Source organism: Mesocricetus auratus, unplaced genomic scaffold, assembly GCF_017639785.1.
Source record: "Mesocricetus auratus isolate SY011 unplaced genomic scaffold, BCM_Maur_2.0 Super-Scaffold_100007, whole genome shotgun sequence".
NCBI classification, from domain to species: domain Eukaryota; kingdom Metazoa; phylum Chordata; class Mammalia; order Rodentia; family Cricetidae; genus Mesocricetus; species Mesocricetus auratus.
In genome coordinates, this window is record NW_024429191.1 from 2,190,689 (window position 1) to 2,208,671 (window position 17,983).

At 43.0% G+C, this 17,983-nt stretch overlaps 1 protein-coding gene across 1 annotated transcript in view; it reads left to right on the top strand.

Moving 5' to 3' along the window:
• The window catches only part of Grin2a (glutamate ionotropic receptor NMDA type subunit 2A), a 422,446-nt gene that overhangs the window by 12,811 nt on the left and 391,652 nt on the right, over positions 1-17,983 (top strand). The window lies entirely within an intron of this gene.

A 17,983-nucleotide genomic window follows, 5' to 3' on the forward strand; every position in this document is an offset into this window, starting at 1 on the left:
TCTGATTGTCTTCTCTTGTATGATTAAGATGCTCAAACCCTTTTTAAAAATTGAAGTGATGGACTTCTGCCATAGTCTGTACTGCAGGGGTCACCACCCCAGTTTTGATATATAAACGATAAATAAAAATTGTGTATTTGAAGTATACATGTGATGTTTCTATATACTACTATATGGTGAAATGTATATCTAAGCCAATGACAGATCCTTCTCTTCACAGCTAACATTTTTTTTCTAATAATCTTTGCTTGGTGGTACCACATCTCCACTTCCAGCAATATCAATACATTAGAATTTTAATTGCTCATCTATCTGTCTGTCTGTCTGTCTATCTCTGCATCCACCCATCCATCTATTTATCTATCTTGTGTATGTACATGGGCATGGACAGGCCGTGGCAAACTTGTGGAGGTGGGAAGACAACTGGTGAACTTCACTGTTTTCACCATATGGGTCCCAGGGATCAAACTCAGGTCATCAGCCTTGGCAGCACCTTCATCTGCTGAGCCACTTCGAGCTTTCTTGCTAACCGCTGACACCTTGAAGGACCAATACCAAGTCTCTGGAATCTGTTCAGCTTAGAAGTGAAAGCTGATGTATTTTGCTCGACATCTTCCATAGGTTTAAGAATATTCACTATTTTGGGAAAGGGAGAGATGGCCTTTCAAATTCACTGGGAGATAAGCTTTGTAGGGCCATGAACAGTGAACCGTGCTGAAAACCTGACTAGATGCGCAACATCTTTAAAAATGTATGAACTCCAGCTGCTTGTAAGGGCATGCACCTGTAATTCTAGTACTTGAGAGATACAGGCAGGAGTATCAGAAGTTTTAAGATTATTCTTGGCTATATATAGGTAATTAGAGGCTAGCCCAGGCTATGTGTAAGACAATCTGGGCTATGTGTGACCCTGTCACAAAAAAACCCCACAAAACCTAAGCAAAACAACAACAATAAAACCAACAAAACAAACTCCCCCAAATAGTTCAACAGGTTCTAAGTAGTGATCCAACTCTTAAGTGAATGGATTTCTATTGCTGTGAAGAGACATCATGACCATAGCAACTCTTATAAAGGAAATCATTTAATTGGAGTAGTTCGTTTGCAGTTTCATAGGTTCAGTCCATTATCATCATGGTGGAGAGCATGGAGGCATGCAGGCAGACAAAGCACTGGAGAATTAGCTAAGAGTTCTATATCTTGCAGGCAACAGGAAGTCATCTGAGACACTGGGCAGTATCCTGAGCATAGGAAACCTCAAAGCCTGCCCCCACAGTGACACACTTCCTCCAACAAGGCCATACTTACTCTAACCACACTTCCTATGAGATTATGGGGGCCAATTCCATTCAAACTACCTCAGGGCCATGTTTCTCAAAGTGTAGTTTCTAAGTAAAGGGAATAGCTCCATTATACATACCACTATTGTTAGGAGAACTTTCAGCCACAAGTAACAGCATATTTGACCAGTGGTAGCTTAAAATCCTTAAAATAGCAAGCAGTTTAATTTTCAGTGGAGCCCCATGTCTAGTTGGGTGACTCAACGACCCACAAAAGACTCAGGTCCTTCTTGCCTCTATTTTTCTGCTTTGATTTCCTTGGCAGCTGGCTCCTCTTAGTTAACAAGATGGCTGCTTTTGTTCCAGCCTGACTCCCTGCTACATCTCTGAGGTTACAGATGTGCAGTCACACTAGTTTTTTTTTATGTGGGTTCTAAGGATTTGAACTCAGGTCTTCATGCTTGCTTAGCAATTGCCGTTACCCAGTGAGTTAGCTTCCCAGCCTCATTGACTTCTTTGAGGCAGAGTCTCACTTTCCAGCCCAGTCTGGTCATGAACGTGCAGTTCTCCTGCATCTGCTTCCTGTTCTGGGCTTACAGGCATACATTAGCAAACTCAGAATCTGTCCAGAATTTTCTCCTGAGAACAGGCAACATAGCCGAGTGAAACTTGCGCCTGTGAGCAGTGTTGGAAGGGCCGCCTAGGCACTACAGCTGCCCTACTCTTGGGCAGCATGGATGCTGGCATCAGCAGAATTGCATTTAGCGCTAGAGGGCAACTTCCTATGGAGAGATATTGTCCTGTGTGCCAGGGATCACCTTCAGCATCGTGCAGGTTCTAAATGGAATGTGTGAAGGATTCCAGAAAAGACATTTTAAGTGTGTTCCACTAAAGAAAGAGGTCTCAGGGGCATTTGAGAGTGATGTTCAGACACCCTGTGGCCAGTTGCAGGGTGGAAGGTTTTAGTTTTACTGTTTGTTGTTCCATCTGGAGATGGAACTGAGGGCTAGAGTTTCGGCTTAGGTGAGGGTTAGGTGTTGGCAGTCGGGGTCCATAGAATCAGCTGTACCTGTCAGCATGTGGCTGAGATAACAGTGACTGTCTGACTGTCAGCCTGGGCTGGGCCACTGAGGTTCTTTGAAAAAGTTTTTATTACATTCATTTATTTATAATGTATGCAGGGGAGTATGTTACTGGAGGTCAGAGGACAACCTGTGGGAGTCCTTTCTTCCATGTGCATCCCAGGGAGTGAGTTCGGGTCATCTGGCTAGGTGACAAGGGCTCTCTAGCCAGCTCTTGTTCAGACACTTTGAACCTCTCAAATCTTTTATCCGTTTTTAAGTCCCCAAGCCCTGGTGCTTCAGGACTTGGGATCTGGCTGAAAACCAACACACTCACTTTCTCCAAGTATGTGAGAGATTTGATCTAGATGTGACTGGCATGGGGGAGGAATTTATGATCCCTCCATTCTCACTTTGAACCCCAAAGGTCTTTGCATATCCCAAAGGGCATATGCAATTGAAAAAGGAGAAGACCTATGTGCATATCAGCCCAGCTGGCTCACATACAGAAAATAGGGCATTCACAGGTTGGTGACACCGTGTTCACTGCTGGAGACAGTGTTTTGGGTGATTGTCAATGATCTCTAAGTGGGCATTTCTGCAACTGCTTCCATTCAATCAGCACTTATTTACATATATCCATATTTTCACCTCCTAATATAGTAATGTGCTTATATTCTAGGGACAGAGCCACTCTAATTTTCCCAGTAGTCAGATTATTATTATTATTATTATTATTATTATCATCATCATCATCATCATCATCATCATCATTATTATTATTATTACCCCCTCCTCTTCTTACAGTTGTATTCCCTGTGTCTGGAACATTTGCTTGTTGTAGGAAATGTTGGTTTGATTCTAGTTGCCTCTCCCAAGGAAAACAACCTGAAACTGCTTTCTGAATGAGTTATCATTTTAGATTTTATAACTTCCAAGAGAATGGAAATGCCTTTCTTTCTCTTCCTCTTCTCCCTTCTCCTCTCTTCACCTTCTACCTCCTCCCCTATTTTTACTCCTCTTTTTGCTTTGACAGTCTCATGTAGCCCAGGTTAGCCTTGAAATCACTTTGTAGCCAAGGATAAGTTCCTGACACAGTGACCAGCTCCCAAGTCCAGAGGTCACAGGCATGTACCACCACACCCAGTAGGATATGTCATTTTAGTTGTTTATTTATGCAAGGCAAAACAATTCCACAGAATGCAATTGAGAAAAGTTGTTTAGTTGATTAACAACTAGTATGCTTCCATATGTCCCTTATCCATCATGTTGCTGACTTGAAGAACAAAAATATGAGTTGGAATGGCAGTTTATTTTTATCTGTAATTGTTTCTGAACTTTATATATTATAAAGGGCTCCTTTTAGATTTCAGCCTTGACTTGAGTGTAGTTTATCACCATCTGTTGGTTCTTTCTTTTTATCTTTTTAGATTAAAAATTTAATTGTGTGTGTGTGTGTATCTGCAGTACCTACTGCAGAGGCCAGAAGTGGGCATTGGTTCGTCTGGAGTTGGAGTTACAGGTTTTGAGCTCCCAGTCCCGATACTGGGAACTGAACTTGGGTCCTCTGTAAGAGGAGCAAATGCTTTTAACCCCTGAGCTGTCTCTCTGGCTACTATCCCTAGATTCTTAACAAAGCTTATTTTGTCAAAACAAAACAAACTCATTCTGGAATATACGTGTCTCAGTTGGGGTTTCTATTACTGTGAGCAAACACTAGAACCAAAAGCAACTTGGGGGAGGAAAGAGTTTATTTGATTCACATTTCCACACCATCGTCCATCATCAGTGGAAGTCAGGGTGGGAGCTCAGGGCAGGAACTGGAGGGAGAATTATAGCAGAAGCCACAGAAGAACTGGTTTGCTTCTCCTGGCTTGCTCAGCCTTCTTCCTTACATCATCCAGGACCACCTGCCCAGGGAGGCCCCGCCCATGGTCATCTGTGCCCTCCCCATCAATCACTAATTAAGGAAAAGCCCCACAGGCTTGTCTACAAACTGGTCTTACACACTGAGGCCTTTTCTCAGTTGCAGTTTCTTCTTCACAGATAACTCTAACTTTCATCAAGTTGAAAAAGCAGGACAAAGTACTTGGCTCACACAGTCATTCAGGGTTTCAGATATCTGCAGCAATATGGCTCAGTTTTACGGACCACTTTACACTCTAATGAAGGTGCCTGAACTCCTCCGTGTGGTGTGATCTCCTGCACAGCAGGTGCAATTTCAGGGGTTCACAGCCTTCTGATGCCTCTGCATAGCCCTCTGGTAACGAATTCAGAGTGCCCTCCCCTTACCTGTGGTCCCCTTCTGTACTTTCAGTTACTCAGTCAACTGTAGTTTGAAAACTGTAAATGGAAAATTCCAGAAAACAACAACATGTAAGTTTAACATTATGTATTTTCCTGCACAGTGTGATGCTACCTTGTGCTCCCTTCTGTATTTCTGGGTGGAAAACAGACATTTGTCCACTGAATCCATGTGTGTGGTACCTACACATTAGTATCCAGTAGTTTTTGTTTCTGGTGTCATCATCTCTGATTATCTGTTTTGTGCATATGAAATAGAGGATGGGGGAAGTAATCACATTTATATAGTTTCTGTTGTAGAGTATTGGCATGTGTTCCATTTCAGTTAGCTGTTGTTGTGAGTCTCTTTTTTTTGGTATTTTGAGACAGGGTTTCTCTGTATTGTTTTGGAGGCTGTCCTGGAACTCGCTCTGTAGACCAGGCTGGCTTCAAACTCACAGAGATCTGCCTACCTCTGCCTCCCAAGTGCTGGGATTAAAAGGGTGTGCCACCAACACCTGCTTGTTGTGAGTCTCTTACTCTTCCTAAAGTAAAAATTAAATTTTATTGTAGATATATGTATATAAGGGAAACACATCATATATATATAATAATCATATATATATATGGCTTGTTAATATATATACAAAGTTAAGCACTATTTATGATTTCAGGTATCTCCTGGATGACTTGACTGTGTTCCTTCAGATAGGTGGAGACTACCACATTTATTGGTTTATTAATATTTTCATTTCTTACACTTTAAAATGTTTATTTTTTTATTTTATGTGTATGTGTGAGTGCTGCCTGCATACATATGTGTACCAAGTGTGTGCAGTACCCTTGGATGCCAGAAGAGGGTGCAGGATCCAGAGTTACAGGCAGCTGTGAGGCCCCTTTGTGGATGCTGGGAATTGAACTCTGATCTCCTGCTAAACCAGTCAGTGCCCTTAACTGATGAGCCATCTCTCCAGCCCAATTCACAGTTTTGTGACTACACTTTGGATGACAATGTTATGTAGACATGTGATAAACTTGCTTTGATGTAACCCATAACCTGGTAGACAGAGACTTGGAACTGCAGCCCAGCACACCCATCAGGGTGGCCCAAGGGCTACCATGGGGTGGAGGAGCAGCTGTTGAATCTAGAAATCTGTTAGTGTGGTTAGAGTCAGATTGGGGAACTGATGACACACAGGCTGCTGTCCCCTGAGGGTCACCTTTTGCTACACCCAAGGATGTGCAGCAGGCAGAGAAGGCTGGAGTGTAGAGAGAGGACTGTAAGCCAGCCAGAAATTTCCCTCTTCTTAACCGGCTTCCTGAGGCTGCCAGGCATGAGTGACATTTGATAGTTCCCGAGTTTTCCTCTGGATGGCATTTCTTCCAACCAAAATGCTGAGCTTTTGACTGTTTTCTGTTTGTTGTTACAAATGGCTGAAAGTCTCCAGCTCTATCATCTCTTTTCAAATTAGTATTATCCAGCTTGAAGACTAGGTGGTGTTTATAGGCCGAGTCTGGAGTCTGAGGGCTGAGAAATGGTGGACTTTGCTAGGGTGAACACTTTCAAAGCTGAGATTTCAAAAACACACATAAACTAGATCAATCCTTCCTCTAAACCAGGATACAAAAGGAAAACCCCACAACGGACCAATATGACAATCAAATGCAGGCACATTATGAAATTCAAAGAAGTAAAGGAAGATGAATGTTGTTTAAATCCCACTTTTAGAGACACTTGTTACCACTTCTGCACTTTTTCTAGTCTTCCCTTCATACGTCATATGCAAAGCACATACATGTCCACATATGTAGCTGTGTAGTCTCTAGACACCAGGGCTGGCAGAGTAATGATCAGAGAGGGGCAAGAAGGAAATCTGGTTCAATAGGACTCAGGAGCCAGTGTTGGTTCAAACATCTAGAGTCTGACACCATGTAGTTTATTTTAGGCATATTTAAGTAGGGTACAATTTGGAAACTGCTGATCTGAACAAGTGGGAGCTCACGGACCCCAGTCTGACAGCTGAAGAACCAGCATAAATTGAACCAGGCCCCCTGAACATGGGTGTCAGTTGGGAGACCTGGGCAGTCTATGGGGAATCTGGCAGTGGAACCAGTATTTATCCCTAGTGCATGAATGGGCTTTGGGAGCCCATTCCCTATGGAGGGCTACTATTTCAGCCCAGATACACAGGGAAGGGCCTAGGTTCTTTCCCAAATGATGTGGCAGACTTTGATGACTCCCCATGGGAGGCCTCACCCCTGGGGAGTGTAGTGGGGATTGGGTGGGGGTTGTTGGTGGGTGGCAGAGGAGGAGGGGAGGAAGAGGGAGCTGGGATTGCTATGTAAAATAAGATTGTTTTTAATTTAAATGAAAATGTATCAAAAATATAAAAATAAAAAAACAGAAAAGAAACCCAATCCCATATGAACAATGAGGCATAATTACATTGCCTCTCTTCTCAAGGAACATGCCACATTTTCCATAGAGATGGGTTCTGTAGATAGTCTATGCGTGTCTAGGGAGGATCTGGTGTGGTGTTGGTCATACAGATAGCACAGAGGTCATGTGGGCTATTATCCACTTCTCATTCTGGCTGTGGGAGCTTGGGGGAGCACCTAGCCTTGGTCATACAAATAGTGCAAAGATCATTTAGACTATTAGCCATCTCCAGTCCTGCTTGTGGAAACTTGGAGGCTCCAGGTATGAGCAAGAGTCACCAAGGCTATGGGCCACCTCCATTCCCAGGCTTCTTAGTGGAAATATATATATATATATATATATATATATATATATATATATATATATATATTTCCCTTTGAAGTGACAACCCTGAGTGTTTAACATTCCTGATTTCCCTAATACTTGCCTGTGAGCACAAGGACCTTCGTGCTCCCATCATATACACAGTTCCAGAATTTCCCACCCAAATAGTACGTTTTCTATGCCAATTTCAAATTACATACATACATATATACATGTATACATACAAATGTACACATCTCTCTCTCTCTCTCTCTCTCTCTCTCTCTGTGTGTGTGTGTGTGTGTGTGTGTGTGTGTGTGTGTGTGTGTTGGAGGCCAGAGGAAGGTGGTGAATACCCAAGAACTGGAGTTACAGGCGGTTGTGAGCTGGCAACTGAATTCAGGTCTTTTGTAAGAGTACAATATGTTCTTAATGACTGAACCATCTCTCCAGCCCCCTAATAAGAATCCATTCTTTAGTTTCCCAAAAACTTGAGATACTGGACATTTAGTTTCCATTAGTGATGTCTTCAAGTAACTGCCGTCTAACCCACCAGTGCTTGAAACACAAACATTTCTAATTGCCTAGATGACAATGGTATCTTATGATTTTAATTTGCTTCCATGACACCTGCTGTGACATGTATTCTCATTTAGTCATAGTTTTTATATTCCCTGGGTGTTTCACATTTCAACCTCTTTGATATTTCCTATTGTGTCAATGGAAAAAAACTCAGATAATGATGGATTCCAATATAAAGTACAGTGAAATAATTTCCAGTTTTAAAAAAAACTAGTGTTTTGAAGGCTGTCAGGATTCTGCTGCTCTCCACTCTTAGTCACTAGGTCTTGCCAAAGTCTTGTCCCTGCATCCACACTGTTTCTAAATTTTCTGTGAAATGGATGAGTTCCAGCAGAGAATCATCTGGGCCTGGACAGGAGGCCAGGTAAGGAGGAGTCATGTCCGAGTGGACCTGTGGGGGGCTCAGATGACGGGCTTTGTGGCAGATTGTGGAGATGTGTGCCCTCTGTTTTGTTCCTTTTACAGGAAAGTCACAGAAATACCACACATGTCATGAGTGAGAGGGACCTTTCACAGGAGTAGCTGTATCTTGAAGTTTTCTGTATCTGTGGTGTAGCCAGGAGGTACTGAGGTGGTATGTGTGTATGTGTATGTGTGTGTATGTGTATGTGTGTGTGTGTGTGTGTATGTATATGCAGGTATGTGTGTGTGCACATATGTACTTGCAGGTGAGTGTGTGTGCATATGTACATGCAGGTGAGCATGTGTGCATATGTACATGCAGGTATGTGTGTGCATATGTAGATGCAGATGAGTGTGTATGTGCATATATACATGCAGGTGAGTTTGTGTGTGTACATATGTACATGCAGCTATGTGTGTGCATATGTACATGCAGGTGAGTGTATGTGTGTGTGCATATGTATACACAGGTGAGTGTGAGTGTGTCCTCATGCACATGTACACATAGAGACTGAAGGTTGATGTTAGATGATCTCCTCAGTTACTTACTTCTTACTTTTTTAGACAGTTTCTCACTGAACTTGGAGCTTGTCGATTTGGCTAGATTACGTGGCCAACAGGCTTCAGGGGTCCGCCTGTTTCTGTTTTCTCAGTGCTGAGATTATAGGCATATGCCACTATGTCTGACTATTATGTAGGTACTGGGGATTTGAACTCAGGTCTGTGCTTTTGAGGCAAGGATTTTGCTGATTTTCTTTGTCTCCCCTCCCCCTGAAATAAGCTTTAAATAATAACAGCAGGGGAAACTAGGGGTTGAGGTTTCCAGCATGAGAAGTACAGTATGAAGGTGGGCCAATCAGAGAAGACGCTTCCTTTGCCAAATCCCTGAGCCCATGCTGTGTCAGGTGTGAATCTTCCAGTGTCTGGGGCTGGGGGTTCCTGGATCTGGAGGCTGTAGACAGTCATAACATAAACCAAAGTATTTCATTAGCTTGATTCTTTTCAACCCGGAGAATCAAATCCCATTCCTTGTGCATGTTGGCAAGTGCTCTACCACTGGGCCACACCTCCAGCCCTTGGTTTTCTGACATTGAGTTTTGCTATGTAGTCCGGGCTTGCCTTCAAGTTGAGATCCACCTGTTTCTGCCTCCTCAGTTCTGGAGTGACAGATGTATGCCATCCTGCCAGTGTTCCAGCATCTTAATAACCAATCAGGTGTCATATGAGGATGTTATTGAGATCTCTGTGTCCTTTATGCTGGTATGAATGCAAATAGACAGCCCAGAACAGGACCCATGAAGGCTGTCTCCAAATTTTAGTGATGCCCTGAGATTCCGGTTCAGTTTCTTTTCTGTTGCTGTGTTAAAGTGCCCTGACAAAAGCAATTTAAACAATGAAGGACTCATGGACTCAAAATTTCAGGTCATAACCCACTTCAGGGAAGCCATGGGGCAGGCATGTGAAACAGCTAGTCGTACAATGCTCGCCCTCAAGAGCAGAGAACATTAATTGATGCACTTGTGTTAGTTCAGCCCTCCACTCTTACACAGCCTCCTTCCTACGGGAATGGAGCCATCCACAGTGGATGGGTCTTTCCACCTTAAATAAATGTAATACTGATACACCCACAGGGCAACCTGATGTAACAGCCCATTATGGAGACTCCATTCCAAGCTGATTCTAGATTGTGTCAAGTTGATAATTAAAATCAACTATTGAGTATGGAAAGGTGAGGCTCAACACATTTTAAAAATACCCCTTCCTAAGTGTGGAAACAGAAACATGCTTCTTCTATCGCTTTATTAGCTCTACCTGGAGGTTCAACCTTTCTCCTGTAGTTACTTTTCTAACTGTCTGGGTACCATGCTCCCCACCCCAACTCTTAATTTTCTAGGGCAAAGGCTTCCTCAGAATTTCCTGTTTCCATTTTGGTTGGACCAAAGGGCTCTGTGTCAGTCTCTGGTCTGGGGGTTCATTGTGGCCATCTACACAAGCATGAAATGCCTCACAGATTTTTAAAGTCAGCTTGCGATGTACCCTAGTGGGCTTGTGGCTTGCTTTGTTTGTGGATGTGTTCTTTAGCTCCATGGAGTTGGGGCATTTGAGTCTTGGTGATGGTGTATGGAGGATTTCCAATGGCAGTGATATCCAGGGGAAAAGAGGCCCATTTCTAGTTTCCTCTAAAGGCAGAAGACTGAACTATGTAGGCATTTATGACTGGTAGGTGTTTCAGGATGAAGTGTTGTGCTAATATTTGAATCCCATTGGGCATGGCCAGCCTGCAATCCCAGCTCTTGGGAGATGGAGGCAAGAGATCAGGAATTTAAGGCTACTCTTAGCCACATAGCAAGTTTGAAGCCAGCCTGTGGTACAAAAAGAAAGCAACAAAATCAAATAAGAACAACAACAAAACCTAATGAACCAAACAAAACCAATATGATGTAACTTCCAGAACTTCAGAGTAAGAGTGCATTTGGGAGTCTTAGATAATTATAGTAAAACCAGGTTTATGCATGGATCCATAAGCATGTTCCTGGACCTGTGGTGAAGTGGTGATGGGGTTGAGGTTGGGAAACGTCTTCAGTGGTAGGCAGGACACTGAAAAATGGGAAATACTACCCCCTTTTATTTCACCTGGGCCCGTAGTCCATGCATTGGTGCCCCTCCTTCTCCAGTTTACTCTCCTGAAATGCCCTCATGATCACTGTTCTACTGCTGTGACAAAACACCATGACCAAGGAAATATATAAAACAATGCTCTGGTTTGTGACTTACGGTTCCAGAGGGTTAGTGTCTATGACCATCAAGGTGGGGAGCATGGCAGCAGGCAGGTCCATGGTGCTGAAGCAGTAGCTGAGAATTCACACCCTGATACAGGGGCATATCCAGGATGCCTATGAGACCAAACTCTAAAGGTGCTCTAGTCCTTTGATATCCATGGAGGGCCTGAAGATACTCTAGTCCCTTAGGCATTATGTAGCATGTACATGTAAGCTATGCACAACCTCCCACATGCTTTAGCTCATCTGTACATGACTTATATACAATACCCAAACAACACAAATGGAATGTGTAGTTAGTTGCTATACTGCATTGCTTAGGGAATAAAGATAAGAGAGCCTATGTGTGTTTAGTACAGTTGTATATTTCCCTGAATATTTTTGACCCGTAATTGGTTAAATCTATGTATACAGAACCCATGGGTAGGGAGAGCTGGCTGAGGCTAACAAGTCCCCTCTCCAAGATGTGGAAGATGAGGTTTAGAGAAGCCCAGGGATCTCCTGAGGTGCATCCTTCCTAAGTCCCAGTTTATCAGTCTCCTGTTTCATCAGGATTGATTACTACTGCAGGTGAAGACATTAGCAAGACTATTCATTATCTATGATGGGGGATGGTCATGCGACTACACTGTATTCAGAGAAAGTGTAAACTCATGGCCACACATATTCATTCACTCCAATATCTGACTCTTGAAGACCTTTCCAGTTTTAACTCGTTGATGTCCCTGCTTTGAAATGTGCTGGCCTTGCACTTCCCAAGGACATCTCTGGACAGTTTTACTCTTCTACTCTAGAAAGAGTTCCACCCCAAAGAGGCTCAGATCACAAACCTCTTGGATGTTTATAATGTATGGTGGTCTGGTTAAGGCACAGATAAGTCTTTCACAGCATAGTGTGTTTAAAATAATGTTTCCCAAGCCTGTTTGGTAACAAAACTCTTTTCTCCTTTGTTTGTGTGTACACACACATACACAAGCCACAGGATGACATGAGGTGTCATCCTTAGTTGCTTTTTACCTTGTTTGTTTTTGAGACAAGGTCTCTCACTGAATCTAGAGCTCACTGGATAGTCTAAGCTTCTGGCCACCCCCAGTATCTGCTACCCCAGAGCTGGTATTATTGTAAGCATTGCCACCTGGTCCCTAGCGTGGGTTCAAGGCACTGACAAAGTCAATGGCAAGCAATTTGTGTCACAATTGATGAGTGTACACTCAGGTGACATATTATTCAGAACTCATAATTCCTGAAGATTCCTTCTTGGTGTTGTACCTTGTATAGATTTGGACACATTTACAATGACATGTTCACCATTATAGTACCATAGAGAATGTTTGCATCACAGTGAAAATCCTTTGTGTTGCGTATGGTGCCTCCTTCCCTGACATCAGTGGACACTGAGGTTTATACTGTCTCCATTGTTCTGCCTTTCCCATAACAACATACAGCTGGGAGCACAGAGGACATAGCATTTTCAGACCAGTTTCTAGTACTTATTGATACACATGCAAGATCCCTTCATGTCTTTGCATGGTTTGATAGCTAAGTTGTTTTTTATGCTGGATAATATTCCAGAGTCTGGATGTACCATCTTTTAAAGTATGACAGTTTCAGGACCATTTTCCTGTCAAGAAAGTAAAATGGATTTGACTAGAGGAAGAATGAGCTAATCCGGTAAAGCCATTTATGAATTGAATATCAAAGCAAGGAAGGTGATGGATACAGAGGACAAATAGAGAAGCTACGGAAGAATGAAGCTGGTGAGAGTCTGGGAGGAAGAATGGCTTGATGGACATGTAGGTTTAAAAAGGTTCACTCCTTGTACATGTGTAATGTGCATGTGAGTACTGGCACGCATACACCATGGAGCACACATAGAAGTCAGAGGTCAGCCTCCGATGTTGGCTCTCACTTTCCACTGTTTGAAGCAAGGCCTCTGTTTTGTTTTTATGGTATTCATGAGGCTAACTGACCCATGATCTGCTGAGGACTCTCTTGTCTCCACCTCTTATCTCACTATATGATTGCAGAGCTTATAGATTTGGACGCTAGTGTGTTTAGCTTTACATAGGTTCTAGGGATTTGAATCCATATCTTCATGCTGGCACAGCAAATACTTTACCCATTCATTATCTCTTTAGCACTTTATAGGGTCTATAATAGTGGAGATGGGCAGAAAGATTGATACATGACATCCATGGAGTTGAATGATAATTATATCCATGTTAAATGTTAACTTTGGCAAAAGCAAACAATTTCCCTGAGCTTATCCAGCCGGAGAGAACAGCATGAATAAAGACATGTGGGCGGCCAAGTACAGGGTGCGTATGGGGAACCATATGTAGATGGTTGTGGTTGGAACACGGGGTGTTTTCATTTTAACCCTAACTCTTCTTGATGTGGATGCTAATTTGGGGTACATGGAAACGGTGTGAGCCACACTCTTGGCTTTGCCAGGTGTCCTATTCTAGCAACGTGTCTCAATGTTCTCTTCCTCTGACAAACACTGTACTGGCTGTCTTGGTGGCCTCTGGTGGGGTGAGAGGTGTCTGTGATGGGTTACCTCTAGTACATTGTAACTTCTCAGGATGGGGCACAGACTCAGTGTCTCTCTGGGGTTGTGTGTGCTTATCAGGAAGATCTGAATGTGGAGCTCAGCATTTATCTACTTACGTGTTTGTATGAACCTCTTACAGCATCTGCCTTTGAACCAAGTCCCCAGGAAATCTCAGAATTCTGCTGGAATATATCTGAGAACACTTGCCATCCACACACCAGTGTTTCCTTTAGCTTTCTGTTTCAATATCTTGGTGCTGTGTCTTGTTACTTCTGCCCAGAAAGTCTCTCTCCACCTAAGGAGCAATGTCAGTCTTTCCTTGCTTTTAAGTCCACATTGTTGAGGATAAAGTTAAAAAGGGAAAGAGAGTTTGAGTTCATAAAATTAAGAAGTTCTGAAGGGGCAAGATGAGGCAACCAGTCAAACTAGAAGAGCTTAACTTACTTAGAAATCAAGTTAGGAATCTGGTAGGTTGAATGATGCTAACAATTAAAAAGCCCTTTAAATACAACTTGTGTCTTATGTCTGAGCCCTTGATGAAAGGAAGGTATTTGATAGATCATCCAAGATGACAATCAGTCCCTAGGAAACTGGTCAAAGCACTCAAAAGCATTGATTGCATCGGCCCTTGCTTTCCTGCAAAAGAAACAAATACATACTAATTTCATCATTCATTATCCAGGTTTCAGTTAACTCTGATCTCCTCTGGAAAGCAGCCTTAACTTCTCCAGAGTAGATTTCGTTCAGCAAGTAATGTTCAACAGATGGTGATTGTCTACAGTGAACCTCTGATGCCTTAACTCGGAGACCTTGATGGGGTTCCCAAGTTAATGGATTTGAATGATGTTTGAAAGTTGAAATTACTGAGCAAGACCAAGGTGGCTCAAGGTACCAGGTACAGCAATAAAGAAGGACTCTGTTACCAGGATGCTTATTTTCCAAGTGGGAATGCAGAAAATATGGGGAATAACAATATAAGACAATTTCAGGTAGTGATGTGTACCAACTAGGAAAATAAAGCAGAGAAAGGTGAGGGGCCAGCAAACTGGGGATGGGAGGGGTAGAGCTTCTTGATAGAATGACCAGTAAAGTATGTGATGGAAGAACCCAGTGAAGTATTGTTAGAGCTATGGTCATGATGACAAGTTGTTTGAAGCTTGAGTGGGTAGGGGAAGGTGGGCTGGTCATGCTTCAGGAGCATTTGGAAGAGCTGATCATCTACAGAAGGCCGAACAGAGAGAGAGAGAGAGAGAGAGAGAGAGAGAGAGAGAGAGAGAGAGAGAGAGAGAGAGAGAGAGAGAGAGAGAGAGAGACAGGACCCGGAAGGTGCAGTAAAGGGCAGCTCCCATTTTGGTCTTATTCTAATTGTGATAGGGAGTCATTCCAAGGGTTTGAGCAGAGGACAGGCAAAACCTTACTTACAGTTTAAAACAATGCCATTGCCAGTGCTGCGCTTATAGAAGGGAGTGGGGGAGGGGATGAGGGAACCCCGAGGAGATGATTCAGAAGTTATAATGGTAATCCAGGTAGAGGCAGGATTGGCCACCTGGATGTACTGGAAGGTTCTCATGGAGGTAGTGAGGACAGTCCTATTTGGGATGTTATTGGAATGTAGAATGTTCTGGACTTACTGATTGGATGTGAGGAATGAGAGAAAGAGAAGAGCGAAAGAGAAAGAATGGCTCCTGGGATTTTAATTTAATACACTTACATTTGGGGATACATTTGCAGGCAGGTGTGCGATTGGTCACCTGGTGGCAACCCAGACATCGAGAGCTCCAGCTGGAAGTGGGCCAGGCTGTACCCATCAAGGCCCACCTCTGGTACCTCTGCCAGCTTATCCTTACACCCCAAAGGGTCTATAGCTTTCTGAAGCACTGAAGTTGGCTTTGGCCCAAGAGTGCTCAAACACTCCAGCCTTCAGGTGGTGTTTCACGCTGAAAACAAATGGTGAGCTTTGTTGTTCCTCATTCCATGCTGAGGATCAACCAGGGCTTTTCAGGGGTCAGGCAGCTCTCATGGGCAGGGCTGAAATTTGTTCTCTCTGCCTCTCTGGTCATTAATATCATGTAATGTATATTCTTAGGGGCTTGGGAGTCATTGTTTTGAGTTAATGAATCATGGATGGGCATCTTTACAAAACTCATTTTTCATCCTTGGGTAGCTCAGTGGGGAGGAGTGGAGGAGTCCAGTGTGTTTGATATCTGCTGGGATGCAGGAATTTGTTACTGCACTTGGGAAGGTCATGTAGTTGTTAACAGGGTATGGCCATGTTTGGCTGTCAGTTCTCATGCAGTTTCTGGATTACAGGGGCAGGGTGTGTGTCTCTCATATCCTCCTTCATGCACTGGAGAATATTGTTGTTATGTAATGACCTCAAAGCCAGGAAGATATGCAACTTTCTCAAGCGTAGCCATGGAGTGGAGATTCTACTTCTTGGGTGAAGAGTTGCTCGGAGAGTCCCTGGGGCAGCTCAGCACCTGCCCTTCACCTCCAGTTGGAGATTCATAGTTGAGGGGTCTTTTCCAGCTGGAACAAAAATAGTGTTAATAACTCTTCCTGTGAAAGAGTCACACCAATTCACACCCTGTGGGGAGTCTTTCTCCCACACTGGTTGGAGGGTATCAGTGTGGGCACAACTCTCAGTGGGAGCTGCCGTGGTGAGAAAGAGATGATGCACCAGCTTCCTCCTGTACCACACCACACAGGACAGGACAGCCTCCCACTGGGGATTCCATGAAATTCTTGATATGAACGAGTAAGTGGATCGTCCTCCCTGTACCCATCTTGTTGCTATCCTCTTCCAACCCTGTTTCTACTCAGCACTGGGCATGTCCCATAGCTGCCTGCCAAGGAAGATGGAATTGATAAGGAGCCTCTGCGTCCCCAGCACTGAGCAATGTTCTCCCTTTTAGTTTTTATTACATCATCTTCATGATTTGTGTCATATCCAAGTAGCACCTCTTGCAAGGGTCTTTAAACCAAAACCTATGATTTGATTTAGTACACAAAATTTTACTGGGACAGAATTGTACACATGTGTAAATGTAATTGATATTATTGTGGACAATAGTTGGATTAAGCCATTGCTACAGAGACTGTATGTCTTGCAGAGCCTAAGATTCTTCTTATTTATCCTCTAAGGAAAAGTATACTGACCTGAAACTTACATTATTATTTAATCAATTTCTCTTTAAATTGAATTTGTTTTAAAATTATTTTATTATTATGGAAATTATCAAACATATAAGAAGGGGGAATACATGAAAGTAATTTATGTTCCATTATCCAGCTTCACCTCATGTTAAAATTTCTATTTTCTATTTCATATTATTTTATTTTAAGCTTTTTGAGACTGATTCTTACTATGTAACTCATAGCTTGGAATTCATGATCTTCCAACCCCAGGCTTCTGACTGCTGGAATAGCAGGCATGCATTACCATGCCTAGCAATGTTTGTTTTAAACATTGTTGATGGATAATTAATTTATAAAGCTACACACATTTAACATAGGCACTCACCTGTGACACCATTACCATAACTGAGGCATTCCCCATTATCTGCAAACATTTCCTTATGCCTCTTTGTGCTGTTTCTGTAGGAGCACCTATCAAGGTTCTAACAACACAATATAGTGTCGTCAGCTACACGCACTGTGCTGACCTGCACTTCTTCAGAACTTCTCGTCTCACACAACTAAACGTCACATCAACAACAACACTTCCATGCCACAGAGAAGCAGCTTCGGGAGCCTGTCATTCTAGTCCCTGCTGCTGCAGGCTCCAGTACCTTAGGTATCTTGTGTAAGTAGAATCACAGTGTTTGTCTTCTGTGCTTTGCATATTTTGCTTAGCAGAACGTCTTCCAGGTTCCCACATGTTTTGACAAATAGCAGAATTATGTTGGTAGAGCTTGTCTAATTTGTGAAAGGCTCTGGGTTTGATCCTTGGAACCACATAAAACTGAGCATGATGGCATACACCTGTAACCTCAGGACTTGGGAGATGGAGGCAGGAAGACAAGAAGTTCGAGGTCATCCTCAGCTACATGGAGAGTTTGAAGCCAGCCTGGAGTACATGTGATGCTCTTCTTTTTCAAAGTCTGTGTAATAGTGGAGAATCCATCTCAGTGGCTGAGTCTTATTTAACATGCATTGATGGTCCTGGGTTCATCCCCAGTGCTACAAAATAAGTAAAAATATGATCACCAAAAGAAAAAAGATCCCTGTATATTTCACTTCAGAATATACTATGTTTTCTTTATCCATCATCTCTTGGTGTACATACATCCCTCACC